The 16,999-nt window shown below is 40.5% G+C and overlaps 1 long non-coding RNA gene across 1 annotated transcript; it reads left to right on the top strand.

Moving 5' to 3' along the window:
* The first annotated feature begins 10,758 nt into the window (after positions 1–10,758).
* LOC147754624 (uncharacterized) lies at positions 10,759–16,824 on the top strand. Its single transcript, XR_015317218.1, has 2 exons — positions 10,759–10,869; positions 13,868–16,824. It is a non-coding gene; the product is annotated as an uncharacterized LOC147754624 (long non-coding RNA).
* The last annotated feature ends 175 nt before the right edge of the window (positions 16,825–16,999 follow it).

Raw genomic sequence — 16,999 nt, 5'->3', positions numbered from 1 at the left:
TAAGCAAAAGGGATTTTCTCTAAGTGCCTCCGAGTGTCGCAACTCGTCAAAAGTAGTTGTTGATATGGCCTAAATGAACACTATGAAGGTCTCCAATGAATATACGCCTATATTACGTTCCGATTAGGTAGTTTGCAATTTCTAAATACACAACGAAGTCCTGAGACAGGCAATTTAATCGATTAGTTTTCGTTGATGCAAAGTTAAATTAGTAATAATAAGTGATGTATATGCCATTAAAAGCTAAGGAAATCGAGCTACCTTAATAATTTTCCTTCGACACTTGCTATTCCCAAGACATGATTTGCTTTTCGCTCTTTGAATTATGCAGCATTTATTACGTTCTGCGAATTATTTTGTTATCGAATGTGTTAAGGTAGCATCTTAACTAGGCTCATCTCTGTATGGCCTGACGAAAATGTCCATTAACTCCTTGATGGTAGTCACGATGCTACGCCCACTTAGCTCTGATGGCTGGCTGTCGCCGCCCCATTGACACGCCTCATTAAGTTATCGCAGCGCTACGGATCTGTATCTGTCCCCTAAACCTCCTGGGAAAGATCTGTTACAGGTATGCAGACCACTGCTGTGCTCTTTGCCGCCTCATTCGCTTGAATATCTTTACTGGGGGGGACTCAGATTGATTGACTAACTGCATATCACCGTGACGGGGGCGGCGCCGCTAGGAGAAGCAGACACACTACCAAAAAATCGTTGACTTACGTAATATAGCTTATTCTCGCCGGGTGGCTCCAACTCCTTATAGCATCCTTCTATTCCCAGCTTCCGTACAATCCCTGTAGGTGCACAAAATTGCACCGAAACGCCTACAAAGGTCAAGATCTACTATTGCTTGTGGTCTTCTCCTGTTTCTGCTTTCTTGCCCGTGACCTTGCCTTATTCCTCGCGTGCTTCTCTGTGCTGAGGATAATTCCGCTGCCTTCACAGAGGCGTGTGCTGTACGAAAGCGAAGCCGACGACTTCCTAAAAAGGTTTGCGTACCGTTAGTTTACCAGCTTCACTCACTTACATGAATCATTGTCGCGCTTTGCCAATAAATTGGCAGCGCAGGATGCCAACTTGCGGTCCTGGAACAGGTCCTGTCGTCATATGCCTAGCTTCTGATATTGGCCAGTGCCCTGTGATGTCGGCGCTCAGATCTATTTCTTCTAGCGAGCCCGTCAAGCTGATCAGACCAAATGCCTCAGGCTGTGGAACTTGCATCCTTGTTGGTGCTAGGAGGACCAAAGAGGACTCCTCCTCGCCTCCGGTTATGGCCTGCATACTAGACCACATCGCGTAGTCGCACCTCGGTTAAGCATGCAGGGTATGCTTACTCATTCGACTTTCAAAGCACGAGAGATCATGACGCGAGCGCAGGAGGCAAAAGATGGTTTGTCGGTCAACTCGTTGCCGTCAACCACAACGCACACTTGTCACGCCAAACATTGAAGTTTTCATAGGATCTGCTAAGCACATAAGCGACCAAAATAGACGCGGCTCCTAACTCGAGTGATCGAGTCAGCGAAAAGCGTCGATCAAACCATAAAAAGGACGGTGACGCGAATGCTCGTATAGCCGTTATCGTCACTTTCAAACTGATAAAGGTAGCAGGTTTTCGACTGGCTCATACGCGTAGCGATGGCAATGAAGCAAATTCAGCTTACGCGTTATCCAGAAGGAAGGTCAAGCTATTCAGGGCTATGAAATACAAATAGAATGGTGCATTACTATTCCTACTGCTAAGATTTAAAGAATACCGGATGCGTGAAGCAACGCACGCACGCAAGTGGGACGACGAAACTAGGGCCTTAGTGCAGGTGCGAGGACGCTGCAAGCCGCTAGTTTTACATACGACGCTGATTGCCGTTTCGACAAGCTATGCTACCTTCTATCAATCCGCCATCCTATACGATAACCGTTATTTAGGATGGACGCTGAAAGGAGAAAGCGGGAGGCAGATACTTCCGCGTCTACATTCACATACACGCCAATAACTCCACCGTCATTAATAACATGATTAATGTAAACAATCATTATTAAATCTAGAAAAATATGACCATAGTGTGCATGTTGGTAGAACTCTGAGTAGCTATTCTTTAGGAATATTCGTAATATTTCATATTAGCTGATGTTGTATTTTCCAACGTACTTTGCATGGTTTCTAGAGTATGTTATAAACGCTTTTATCTTTAGGTTGAAATATTTTCTCATCATTCACAAAGGTTTCAGGGTGCTCAACAAGCAGACATCAATTTTAGTAAACTTTTTATTCCGTAGAACAGTAGATTTGTCGTCGTCTGTAACATCTACCTCAGTCAAGAATTTCGATAAAGTTTATATAAAAATGTAAATAAATTTTCAAAAATAACCGGCACATCTATCCACGGAAATGAATCGCAATTGAAATTTTGGTCTTTTACAGGGTACAAAGTAGTAGACCTGAATATATCCGGCAATGCGTATAACAAATATCACACTTTTCCTGATGAACGTACTCTTTTGTATGACCCATATGACATAATAATTTTTAAATCCAGTAGTCTCTCAAGTGGTGACTATTCCCGGACAGTTGGAAGCAATGAACAGATTCCAGGCTTTATTAATTTGTTTTGCCCTAATTAGTTCCCATGAGGCGGCTTTCAAAAGCGACAGGGCTGCAATTGTCCTTGGTGTAGGAAACATATTTCTTCTGTGCGTGTGTGTACATTGAAATCAACGCTCTTCAGCTTATCTGTCCTGATGTTAGACTCAGTTCCTGATAATGTCTAACTATGTGTTTATCAGCCTCCCATAGGCTTAAACGCTGATCAACTCAATGCGTATCTTCGGCTGCTCTTGTCTCATGGCTTTCCTTGTAAAATCGTCCTACGTTCCATCGTCAGGCCTTCGAAGGCAATGGGGACTTCTATATCACGTCCTTTATTGTTTGGCCCTTAGTCACTGATTTTTCCAGGAATATTCACCACCTGGCTGATTTTCATGCATTTGATAAAAGCGATTATCATAAGTCATGATATCCAACAGCTAGCGCGTATGCCGCGTGTATCCCGTGTGAGGGGAAAATATATTTTTTAGTATATCGACGTAGATCGTATGGTACGTAGCAGTGTACTAGAACCTTATTATATGCTTGTTAGACAAATTATGCTGCGATTCTACAGGCTATATATAAGTCTTCATAAAAATTATAAGTTTGATCAGTGGCGATAGCCTGTTGACTGTATAACATTATGTAACATATTTTATCCCTCTGAACAAGCGAGACAGAAACATTTTCAGTTAAGACGAATAATTTTCAGTGTTTCTCAATAATATAGAGCAACTTAGAGGCTGACTTCTAAGTTGTTGGGGAAGGGGCCTGTTAGGGACGGGTAATCCTTGTCCAGGAACGTATATATTTCCCCCTCTTTGACGCTTTCTATAGACCACAAAGGCCACGACCGCTTCGTTTGTTCTGGAACGGGCATACGTCCTTCGGAATCTTTTAGTGCTGGTTCGACATGACATGACCGATGCAGACTTGCATTTGTGTTTCGTTGCAAGGTAGGGGCTTACGGGCAGAGTTGGGCAGTAGCGCCACGAGGATTGTGTTTGCGGGGGTTTACCTCTGCTCGTCTGGTATTCTTCCTGACCGCTGAGTTGTGCTGAATACGCACCGTCTATATTGCACACTCTCTTGCTGCCGGTTTCTACTCCACAAGCTAGAAATCCATCGTCGAAGAGACGTGGACTGCTGCACGGCGGTCTTCTGCTACAACACTATAAAGCACAGTCGGTTTCGGTGCCTCAGGTCGCTTTTTGAGTTGCATAGACAAGGGTATACTGCCTGGTACTGGTTTGGTCCCGTAGCATATTATTGCAAATAGCATTATATGTATGTATATGTGTATATATACAAGCAGAGTACTCGCACGGCGCTCCGACCGATAAATCGCTGACGCACTACTTTTACGGTTACCAGACACACGGTTACCACCTTTACTCTGCGTTAAGCAGCGATGGTATTGCGTAGTTGCTGTGTACTTAAGCCCGTTAGCTTGGTTCCGGTCGCGATTCTGCCTAGTGTATCTGGAATAGATCCGAACCGTGACTGAGCAGAATGATCGTCGGAAACTACGGGACAGCAAGTCCGACCCACGCTATGGCCATGCGACGAATTCGCATGTAACTTTCTATAGCTTTCTGTCCTAAAAAGGCAAGGCCAGCTAGCCTTTCGTGTTTTGTCGTATTTGTCACCATTTTGGTGCACGTGTTTCCGTTATGAATATGGTATGTGAATCTCGTATCCATTATATCATCGACAATTAACTTTGGTTTGGCACCTACAAACAACAGGAATAAGCTTGCGAGGTTCTCGTCCAGGCAGGTTTTACGCAGTATCGCTGTCCTTGGCAGTTGCAGATTTGTCCGCGTTATAGACAACTATGTAGCCACATGCACACAAGTACGCACACCCACACACGTATATATGCAGACAAAGTTCTCGTTCTTGACGTAACATGGACGTACTTAATATATTAAGCGAACGCATGTCATAGTCACGGACAATACGCAGAGGCGCCACGGGGTCTCCGACACGTCCCATAACTCGCTAACGTCTCCTGTAAATGCCGAGGGGAGGAGAGGATAACCGCGGAGTCAAGACTATGCCAAGAACAAGGCGGTCGACACTACAGAGGGTAGGGGACTTGTTCTTTTGTCTGTACGAATTCGCTTAATTTTTAGCTCGTTACGATTCGTTTAATTCGTTAATTAATGAGATGTGTAAGGAAAATGTGAAAATGTAAGAGGATATTTCATAAAATGGAATTTTTTTTCCTTCGTTTATTCTTTTTTGTTTTTAGGTTCCTTTAAGTTTTTAGGAAACAACTGGATTAGAGAGGAATTGCAATGCGTCGTCGGATTTAGGCCAAATGTCTGCATCGACAAATTTGGGACATTGCCACGAAAGCAATATGCACTGGTCGTTATACATTATTCGCAATAGGACGCATACGGTATAAGAGAGAAATAGCTGTTGCGTAAGTTTTACCCGCAACTCCGAAGGCCGAAATTGGCTCTGAGTCAAATAACTGAAATTAATGAACAATGCTGACAATGGATCATACCACATCCGCTAATGGCTGCAATTCCGTAAACAGCTATGTTCGATTCTAAAGTTCTCTTGTAGGACAAAACAGTTCGCGTCCGCTCATAACTAATTTTGCAGGTCTATCTGGTAATGTTTCTTTTTTTCGGAGCGTATGAAAGAACCGTTTCGTAACTCGTACGTAAATTTACCCGAGTTTGTTTCAACTTGTTCCAGCTCATATCGTAAAATATCATAAAATTCAATTGAACTTGAAGCTTTACTACAATATAATACAACTGAATAAAGATGTTTGTTTTACGATGCTTCTACATCTGTTACCGAAGAGGCAGTTACGTGGTTAGGAATGAGTACGGCTTGAGCTTTCGAACCTGAGCCCAGTTTGAAGGTTTCCTTAACGTTAAATATTTTCTCATACTGTTCTACTCATATATATGATAATTTTTCACTTTTTAGCTGACCGGAGATGTGCGGGACTGTCCGTCTTTGCGTCTTCATAAAATCGTTCTACTTACAAAAAGTAAAATTATCTAATCTAAATTTTGTCCACGTAAACCTACTTCGGTAGTTTGTGGTACAAAGGAAAAAACGGCTGATTTCAGGAACAACAACTATTTCGTCGTTTGTATAAAACATGGATAGCGGACGAAATACTAAGACACACAAATCGAGAATCTGTTGAGTTTTTTAGCTGTGTAGATGCAGGGGTCAACAGTTACATCACTAGTAAGATGTTTTCCGCGTTTTTCCTTTTCTTTCCTTTACTTGATGATTTACTTGATAGAATAGATTCCATTCTCTTGCCCATGCACCACTAATCCTGGTTCTTCCTGTGGAATAAATCGACAGACAAAAACTTCTTTTTTTTAATGAAAATACTACCCACACCAATACGTCTGCGAGACGAGCAGTCGAAGGAATTGGATTGTCATTATCGAAATAGCCAAAAATAAACGGTTAGAATACAACTTACCCATTGCGATACATGTCGCCGTAATCCGAAAGGGAAAAATGCACGGAACAAAATCGATGGCGCCGGCGCCAAGGTTTCGTTGAAGTCTCAATCAGTCTTCGTTTGTAATGCTTTTCTGCCTTCTACTTCGCTTTCCTAGCCTAAGTTCTCGTCCTTCCCTTTTCTCCACAACAGGTGCCCGTGTTCCTCCCCGTCGCAAGACGATCGTGTGAGTTTGGGAAAACTGAAATAAACGACCTGAAGGTATCGGGAAACTACTACTAGTAATTCGGGATCATGTCAGGGAAGTGCACAATGAAAATAATTTTTGGTTCTGGGATTCTAAGATTACCAGAACTAATAAAAAGAACACAGTTTGCTCATGGACAGAGTCGACTGCTACGATCTGTGCGGCCGTAGAATATACTGCTGCTGCTGCAGTTTTACAGATACACTCTGATTGGAAGATGTCTATTTCTTGTTCCCAAGCGCCCAAGAGACGCTGTGGACAGAGACGGATCAACGAGCCAGTGCAAAACTAGCTCACGACAAAGGAGACAAAGATTTCCCTTGCCAGCCCTGCCCAATCGTCAGAAGCTCAGCTCTACCACTCGCATCGTGATTCCATAACCTAAGTTTAGAGGCAGTTGACTAACATGTGAAGGATATATAAGTCATCTGTTAACTCTGTTCTTACACGTATGTAAGCTACAAAAATTGAATTTTGTTTTTGTAGCAAACATGTTTATGCTGTTGCCTGTCATACGCGTCTATAAGGGCATACGCTAGAATAAGGACTTTCTTCTATCGTCAAAACGAAAAAAATCCCAAACAACGGCGCGCTTTCAGTTGCTTTGAGCCGCTTCATCAGACGCTGTTGTACGCTGCATGGGCGAGGCCACTTATAGGATAACGTATCGTAAACGCGTAACACCGTATTTATATTAAATTCTAATACACCCAGATACGGACATGCCTGACGAACGTCTCGAATAGAGAGGTTTCGCTTAAAGAACTGTCATTCGCAACCACGAGCGAAGATGCAATGATGTAGCGAGTCACATGGCTGGACTTATAGGTTACGTAAAAATTTTATACAAACCTGAAATATCTGCGAGAAAGACACTGTTTTGAATTGGGCTAAACGGCTAAGCAATACGCTTGCGAGAATGCCGAGACAGAGCTGGCAATAGTATCGGATACAATCGGTAGACTGTCAACCTAATGCGTCACCTCAAAGCATATATAATCATGGCATCGATAGAAGATACAGCAAGATAGACCTTTCATGCTTGCGTTGAACCCCAGAAACATCCAGTTTTCCAAGTATCATCTACTTAAAAAATATAAATCTATTTAGCAAATACAAGCGTTTGACTCAGACGGAGTCAACTAGGCGAAAATGAATTAATTTTAAGATGGTTATTTAAAAAAACAAAACATTGTTATAAGGATGGTATTTATCTGCAATAGCTAAAGACTGCCAGCTTGCAGCCACTAGATCATTTTGTAACACACTTCGTATAGGATAATAGCCATTTTTAATCGTCACATTTAGGTGTTTTAAAATACCCTTCACTACAAAGAAAAAAACTACAGGATCATGTTTTTACGACTGAATTCATTTCTTTCCTTCATTGTTTGTTTACTTCAAAGCTGCTGACTGAAGAAGGATGCTCTTACGCTTCATTGTGTTAACGTCAGTCATCTATTTACATCCACTGTGAAAGTCCTTTGATTTTCTGAGTTCTGTTCTCGAATTGTAAGTTGTTATTTTCGCGTTCATACGAAATCGCGTGGAAGCGGCTGGTCTGGAAAGTAGACCTCAATACGTTAATCAGCCATATTACGACCTCGGGTAGCTGAATGGAATATTTATGTAATTACTGATCATTTATGTTTAGTTCCCACACTGACACTGACGGATAGGGATGGGCACGATTCGAAAACGAAAGTGCTCTGACCGTTTGATTGCTGATTAACGCTTGCGTGAAGCATCACTTGAGAGCGATACCTATTTACAATCTAAGACGGGAAAAAGTTTCCATATAAATATACATCGGCTCTACCGAAAGCAGCCTATACAATTGTGCTATTCCTTTGTGCGTAGACTTGACTTCACGGAAAAAAGGATTATAATGAAAATCAAATGTCTGAGAAAAACTGGTTTTATGCAGTAACAAAATATCTTCTAGATTCTGATACAGATTTGAGAAAGGGCAACCTCTTTGTGATAGTTATCCTAGTACCACTTGTACCACACCTAAATCAACAAAGTTCTCCATAAACAGCACAATAAGTTAGTACTTTTCAGCGTAGAACGTTACATCTTCTTCCAAGACGGCACTGGTGCTTTGATGTGTCTACTTTTTTTCCTCAAACGGTTTAGCCTTCATATGAAATAGTAAGAGTTTGGCCAGCTTAATCTTTAAACTAGTGAAATAACCGCGTTTAAAATAGCGGAACCGGTTCGCCTTCTGCGCCCGTCGTGCGGCGCGGTACCGTGCAGGCTACGATCGGCGACTTGGTCCTGATGTTTCTTTTCTAGGTCAAAACGGCAGCGCCTGAAAGATTTCGCGCCTGATACAACTGTATTAAGATCAACATGAAGTTTTGGCCTCCATTCGTATATTTTCCCTATGCAAAAACAAAACTTATTGACATACTTGTATAATTGCAGTACTATAGTTCGACAAAAAAATACAGGTTGTGAAAGACGCAGGAACTTAATACCATTCATGTACAACAGTTACCTATAATAGAGAGTCAGTGGTTTGATAGATTATGGAGAACTAGCATGTCGACGGGCTAATAAAGCTTTATTATATTAATATTATATTATAATATTATTATTATTAATATTAGTTTTTTACGACGAGTTACCGCCCAGCAGCTTTTGTTAAACCGGACAGAGAAACGGATATGCTTAGAACTCAATTTAACTGGAAGTTGGCTTGATGCATCTTTTAATAAAACTATTGATACGGCTATAAATAGGATGACCTTTCAGCGTTTTACCAATTTACATGCAAGTTAACGGCAACGGTATATAATCGTAATTTCCGCAGTACGGGATAGAAAATTAGCGGTAAACTTGGTGAAAGTAGACTGACAGTGACATTTTATTAATTTCCATTAGAGTACTAGGAGCCTTAACTTTTTTTTGCGCTTAAAGCCGGTGTAGATGATTTTATTTCGAAATTGATCCAAGTGCTCACATTACAGCAGCGGTTCTATAAGCGAAACGTTACGCTGTTATGTGCAAACGGTCTGAGATGAATTTGTGTATTATAGCCACGTACTATATTTCTGCCCGGTTTTAAGGGGTGTGTCGCATAATCGGAAAGAGACATTGGGGTGCAGCAAGAGATCCTCAGTGTTGCAAATATAATCGGTAGTTCCAAACAGAAAAAAAGGCCATCAACTAATTGGCAGAGTACTGCAAGATGTAGAGTCGCCAAGCAAGGCCGTCCTGTTTTTATATTGTACGTATTTAAGTGGCTACGGAACGCGTACGTAAATTGATAACGTAAACGTATTTAACATAAATTTTTCCAACCTCGAGGTTCTGGTCAGTTATATTATTTTCAATAAAATGCTAAAAAAGAACAAAGCTTACCACACTCTTCTATCTCTTTAAAGTGTGCAAAATACTCACACAATTTAACTGCGACAAATTGCGGTCAGTAGGGAGACGCACTAGAGTTTACTTTTTAAACGGGGACAGTGCTTCCCATAGTTTTTTTTTTAACAATCTGTAGTTGCTTTAAAACGTCTATTTTATATCTCTCGTCTGTAAGATCCTGACTATTCGTTACCGCAGAAAAGTCCGATACATAATGTACCCAATACATAGGCTACTACCGGCAAACTTTTTAAGAGTGAAAGACGTACACTCGCAACTTTGATCCGCTACATTTAGGCGTACATGCAAGATTTCAGATATTAGCTTGCTGAACCTATTTTAGGAACTAATTCAACAGTTGAGAGTTTATAGCCTGTTCCATAAGTGAATAAGTTACTCTGCCAATGCATTAAAGTTGAATCTCTATTTAGAAGTTCTTCTATCAGTTAGAAGTAATGCGCTCAAAATCGTCACTATCTCTCACAACGACGTCTTGGTATTACGTGTGCGTTACGTTAAAGTTAAGTTAAATATTCTTTGTTAATTTTTTTCTAGCAGCGCTTAGCAACTACACAAATAAAAATCTACAATACTATATCCCAATATCAGAGGAAGTATAGTAACCATTTCAAACACTTTACGTCATATGAATTTTACGAGCCTTGTTGAGTTTATAATATTCATTCGAAACTTCTCCAGGCGCCCTACAGGGCAGTGAGCGGCATAACGTATATCACGCTTTCCCCCGCAGCATGGAACATTTACATGTATTGTTAGGCTCGTGCAAGCTTGGTTTCCTGCAGAACCTAGAATGGAACTCGTGTTCGGCAAAGCGAGTTACGACATGTCTACTTAGTCACCTCATCCTTTTTTATTTGTTATTTCTCATCACATCCGAAGTGAACAAATCTACATCAATCTCCGGGAATCTTTGCTGGGAGCTCAAAGCGATGACGTAGGTTGGCGGAGAGCTGAGCCGAATCAGTAAAGAAATACGCGGACCAATTTCGAATCATTATATGTAATTCCGGTGTACTTTTAAGAAACGAGCCGTTAGCGCAATCTGATTGTTCGAAGTTCCTCGCCGTAGAATCTTCTCAAAAGTCGCGTATGCCATACATTAAAATTAGAACTATTTTAATATTGAACAAAACTAATTGCGAGTTATAAGTTGCGAGGAATAAGCAATGAGGCGTTATGGTAAGCCGTGCGGTTCACACTGCCTTTTCGCTTCTTTCGGTGATTTGCGTAGTAAAATTTTTGCTGTTCACGGAGTAGAGCAACCCAAGTAGTGTATATATATATAAACAAGGAGCGACCTGACGAGGTACAAAGTGTCCATCGTCGCTGCTATGCGTTCCCTTCTGAACTGCATGTCCTCCGTTCTAGCCAGGTTTTCGGTCAGCCTAATTTGTAACAGAGCTGCTGTGCTTGAAACTCGTCCGACTGATCTATGGCTAAGTCATCTGCAAACAAGATGACCTCTGTCGCTGAATGTAAGACCAAACACGTTGAGTGTAATAGTAAATGTAACATATCACACAATCGTAATTTCGCATTATTAAACGAAATCATGGACACCCCCTACAGATTGCCATCAACAAAAGGTTAACTATCTGGAAAATAACTAGTTGCAACACTTGTAGGTTAGGTAAGTAATGCCTTAATTAACAAAGTATAGGGATATGATAATAAATGGTGGGATGGGCCCTTCCTGTGACTGCAAGGTGGGAGGGCTTATTTTCCAGCTTTATTTAACGAACTGTTCAATCTCTAATCTTTTCTTACTCGTCAGCTGTTTCATATCGTAAGAAAAGCGTAGCAAATCAGAATATACTCAAAATCGCATCTGTCCAAACTTGCAAATAGACAAAATCGAGTAAAATCGTAAAATAGAAAATATCATATTATTATGATTATTTTTACGGTATGCAGATTATGGACGTACAATATGTACGTCCACTGTACGTATGATAAGCCCTAAGTCGCCACCAGCCAAAAGCAAAACATATATTTGTTATAGATATAGATCTAACAAAACTAGTTAACCAATCCATTAACGACGCCTGAATAGCCCAATGCTACAATATAAAAATTAAACGGGTGAAAAAATAGGTTTGCTGTTTTATATGACGTCCAACCTAAAAACGCCCCGCGTCGAAATTTAAGTCGCTTAGTTAATTATCTATGGTCGCTAGTTACTTACCTAACGATTAGATCAGCTCAATACAATGCTTGTATAGGATTCGTCTCACTGTCGGGTCGTAGCGTACCCATAAAAGCTTATAGAATGCGTGAAAAGCGCTGTTTGAAATTGTTGTCAGACTATCTTTATTCAAAACGTGGTTCAGTCTATTCAACATAGCCAAGATAGGCGAGCTTTGTTGTCTGGAAAATCTGCTTATCGTTTTGAGTCTAAATTTACATCAGATCTACAGCACGGATATAAACACAACGATAGGAACCTAGTCGATTCAGGTTCAGCCGCGTGCATCTTGGAGACTATTTTTTTCATGCCGATCGAAGTTAACGATGAATTTTTGTGTGGGTCTAAAGTTTCTTTAGATTTTCAAGTCATCCGCGTATGTTTCAAAGCAGTTTCCGTGAAACAAACAGAGATTCGTGTATAGTCTTTATTCTTACAAAGCGTTTGCCATTCGGCCTCGAAGCATGGCGCTATGAGGGAAACAAAAGTTGCGAGCTTTTTCCCAAAAGATTCGACGACTACAAAGCAATTGACAGATACTGAAAAGAGCAACGAAGAATACTCGTTGAGAAATAACGTCGACCTCATTAGAATTTTCACGAATCTGCTACGTCGCGCGGGTTCGGTTCGTAGATACGTGAAGGCAACAACAACACTTGTACCTCAAACGATAATTACTTACATATTTCAACTTCAAACATTAAACTATCGTAATTACTAGCGAAAAGTAAATTTGGAACAATACACAACAATGGGATAAAATTTTACGAACGTTATTAATATGGGTTCCTTCACAATACCGTTATGAGATTCATAAGTGTTATATGCTTATACAAACAAAAATGTCATCTTTGCTAGCGTCTATAGACATTCAAAGGTTATAATAGTTTCAAGTGATTTACCTAAATTGAAATTCAATTGAATTTTTCGAACTGTTCGATTCAGCGGAAGATTATTTCGGGCAGGAGCCGCTGTCCCTTTTCGTGTTGATGCTTTTCACCGTTTTGTAGAAAAAATGTGAAGGATTATAATTTCTTTCTTCGAGTCAATAACTGCGACTCACAGTGACCTGTCGATCACACGACTTCTCCTACCTAGACCTCAACTATTACAAAAACTCCACCCCAGTAAATTTTACTTTTCACTATTATATACATATATATATACATTAATCTAATGACCGTTACAACGGATATTTTTCGTTGCGTCTTTTTTTTTAAAAAAATCCGGTTTTCAGCTGCCGTTACACACCAATCTGGCACAGGCGTCTAAATATGCGGCTCGACATGGAACAATCTGCTTATGACATTGCGGCTCTCTCAGTCTTTAGTAGTCCAAAGTACATGTGCCCTTCGGCAAATTTATGCCTGATATTCTTTGACTTGTCTTGAGGTTAAATACGGTCACTGCGAGGTTATGTTCACTTCGAAATCATGGCCAGAATATGAGACCGATTTCATAAGCTATTGAATGTCCTCTATAGTAGAGCGGTCTAGCGATAGAAACATACGATTTCAAGCTGAAAGACAGTAATTATAATTAGAGTATATCTCGAAATTAGGAGCTTCTCACTAGATAACTATAAACTTGCATATTCTGTCAACTGTCTAAGGATCTTCGTAGTAACATATATATATATATACATATATATATTGAGTACTTATATAATCGAAGTATGTTAAAGCATTTAAAAATCTAGCAAATTTTTAGATGTTTTAGAGAGCATCCAAAAATGCTAAGAGTGCTACTGTCTTTTAGAGCACTAAATAGAAAAACTTGTATTATTATTACATAAAGGCAAAGTTTATTATCTAATTTATTCTCTTTTCTCTTAGTTCACTCTTTAAACCTTCACGATTTCAATACTTTCTTGTTAAACATCAAAGTTCATTAGTAATATAAATATTTTTACTCTGGCGATTTGACTTGAAGAAAACCAAGATGCTTATCTATTTTTCTTATTTCTTTCTAATTGTATTTGTAAATTACTAGATTTTAGTACAGCATAGTGAGTTACGAGGACGCCGTGGATGGCTTCGTGATTAATGGCCGACGAATACGAGGTGGCCTTAGCGACGGCGACAGGGGCTATGAAAACAGGGGCTACAGCAGGAGTAACAATAGCGGGGCAGCGTACGAGGCAGCACCTACAATGGAAGACGAGGCCATAGCAACAGCTGGAGGGGCATTGTAGGCAGCAGCAGCAGCTGACACAAAAGGGGCGGTTCCCTGTTCGTTGGTCGAAATGCTGGCGCGGAATCTCGCTCCGTCAGCAGCGTACTTGACAACACGCTGACGACCATCGATAACTGAGAATCCATAGGAGCGAACTTTCATCCCCTGCGACCCAGAGTCCTGCCGAAAAGATCCACCAGTCGAATGTTTTTCATCGAAACCGAAAGCGTAATTGCTAAGACCCTAAGAGCAGGTTATTTGATGCGTAACCAACTATTTCAGTATAAATTATTAATGCGCGTTACCATTTTGCCCTACACCATCTTAATATATATATTGTTCGCACTCCTTCATGTGTACGTGTATGCACTGTGAGTAAGCACTAAACAGCGAAAATATCGTTTATTATCGGACGGCCATGTTCTCGGCGGTACATATGTCCTCCGAACTTCGCCGGTTCGAAGAGTCACACTCGAAAAGCACTCCGGCGTTGGCAGCAGCCACAACGGCTAGGACGATATAGGCCTTCATCGTGGTTTCTGCGTTCGAAGCGAGTGTGAGATCTTTCGATCTCCGTGACACATCCTTTAAATAGCTACAGTGAATATATCAACCCAGTACTGCTCGCATACACAGCCTGGGCCGCCGCCGCCGCCGCTGCCTATGCATCACACGGACATCCAGACACCAAAAAACGGCCTCGACCCTTCCCTAATTTTGGTGTTAAGCAATGGGCAACAGGCCCCTTGTTATTGCGTTGCAACGATATCGCCAGATGAAAAGTAGAATCATAGTTTTTACTGCTGTTATTGGATCTTTTGGTCACAGTCCTTTTCTACTTGTTCCACAAAGACACATTAAAGGTCTTAGGAGGACACCTTCCAATAACAGTCACATTACCTACAATACAAAACAGGCGCGACAGACTGGGAGCGGGCATCCGTTTGTTTGTTGTTGTATTGGCAGACGACATATGGGTATAATCTCTATTTCGTAACATGAGATCCTCATGCAAACGATTGAGTTAACAGGAAAAATACGGTAATCTACTTTATACTATTTGAATGTAAGTTCGATCAAATAATAATAATAATAGTAACTAGCACCATTATTATCTCATCATCGTCCTCCATAGCGAATCTAAGTAATGTACCATCTATAGCATATAACCTATGCATGTTGAGCTTCGGTCATAAGGGTCATATAACGATGACAGTCTATAGAAGCTACTGGCAATGTATTACTCTCTACTGATCTTGAATTGTCCTCATACATACCTAGTCTATCTAGTTAATTTTAATAATGAGATCGTCGTACTACCTAAATTTTACTTCTTGGATACGTTAAATGATTTAGTTCGATGTTCTAGTATTATACCTGATGATCAGATATCGATCTACTTTTGAAGTACTATTGAAGATTTCGCTGTATTTTCACCGTGGATATTTAAGACGTCACGGCCATACGAGGTATTATAAAGTATAAGGCCCCTGTACAATTGTCTTAGTGACTGTATTACAATTTAAAAATTAAAATTTCACTATTTTTCTTTTATATTAAAAAAAAAAAAATCAAAGTAGAAACTTGCGATCTCATCATTGAACTACATTTCTTTATAATTTGAATTTCTCGTCTTACAACTTCGAACAGTATAGATGTCGGAATTGTCAACTTGTATCAGGTTGTGGTATTTTTAAAAAAAAATGTTTGACACAATGCGTTACATTTTACTCAGACATTCGTGCCAGCTGAAAAGACTATTCTGCCTGTTGTTCTTATATTTTCAAGGCAGATATGTCGTCACACGGTAGAGAAGGACAACAAAGGTCTCAGGAATACAATAGATAACATAAATCTACCGGACGCAATAAATACCTACGTAATCACATACGTATGTGTGTTTCTGTGAGTGTGTATGTATTTTGTATTTTAGCAAACGGACGCGCCTCTGGACAATTTTCGCGTCCAGAAGAATCGCGAGGGATATCAAGGCCGAAGCAGAACACCAAACGGACCGAACGGTGGGCTTCGTGTAGCCCAGAAGTTTAAATGAAGAAGAAGACGTATGAAAGCACCAAACAGGGAAGGAAGCGATGGGACAAGCGAGCAGATCACCAACTACAATCAAACGAACCCATCTAATTAGCCATTTGTCTGCGCTAACATTGTTGCTTTCGGACATTGATCCTACACGTGCTTGTAATCGAGAGTGGCTAGCATGCAGGGGTGAAGCGATGATAACGCGTCCGTTTCTTCAGTCATTATTCAAACCAGTTCCATCGCGTAACCGATGACATCCGCTACACGAGGCAACGCCAGTGATGATGCCAGCTACATGCTGATGATTACTTTATGGTAGAGCCATTTATCTATTACGTGCACACCAAGAGCGATTCGTCTATGGGACGTCGTAGACGAGATCCTTGATCGAATGGCCCCGCTCTGTGCAGACATATTTGAGTTAGACAGCTCGTTTTAACGAACCTTCGTCTTTTAATAATCCCTAGATGATTTACCCATCACATAACTAGAATACGAGCCCAGTTCTACGGGAGTCGAGCCTTTTCTGTGCAAGGAAACTTCAGTTAGCCGATTAATAATGAGGAGCGTAGTTTTACTCGCTTTAAATTTGAGCTCCTAATAACAGCCTGCATGTATGTGGCCTTAGACAAAAGAGAGGCGCTCGTGAAAAGTTAAAGAAGGAAAAAAATTAAAGGAACTAATAAACTGATCTCTGTTTGCTTCTTGTGAAATAAATGTTTACCCAAGAAGAAGTTTTGTTGCAATGATAGGTAAGAATTTCGCTGGAAATTTATGAACAGAAGTTATGAAGTATAAAGCGCACAAATCTTTAGAAGGAAGCACTGAAAAAGCTGCCCACAATACTGCTAAAATGCTGAAGATGTACCTACATATCATCATAAACTACCTATATGAGTACGGTTACTG

The sequence above is a fragment of the Varroa destructor genome, unplaced genomic scaffold (genome assembly GCF_002443255.2).
Source record: "Varroa destructor unplaced genomic scaffold, Vdes_3.0 BEIS01000007.1, whole genome shotgun sequence".
NCBI classification, from domain to species: domain Eukaryota; kingdom Metazoa; phylum Arthropoda; class Arachnida; order Mesostigmata; family Varroidae; genus Varroa; species Varroa destructor.
This window is presented reverse-complemented; position numbering and strand designations above follow the sequence as displayed.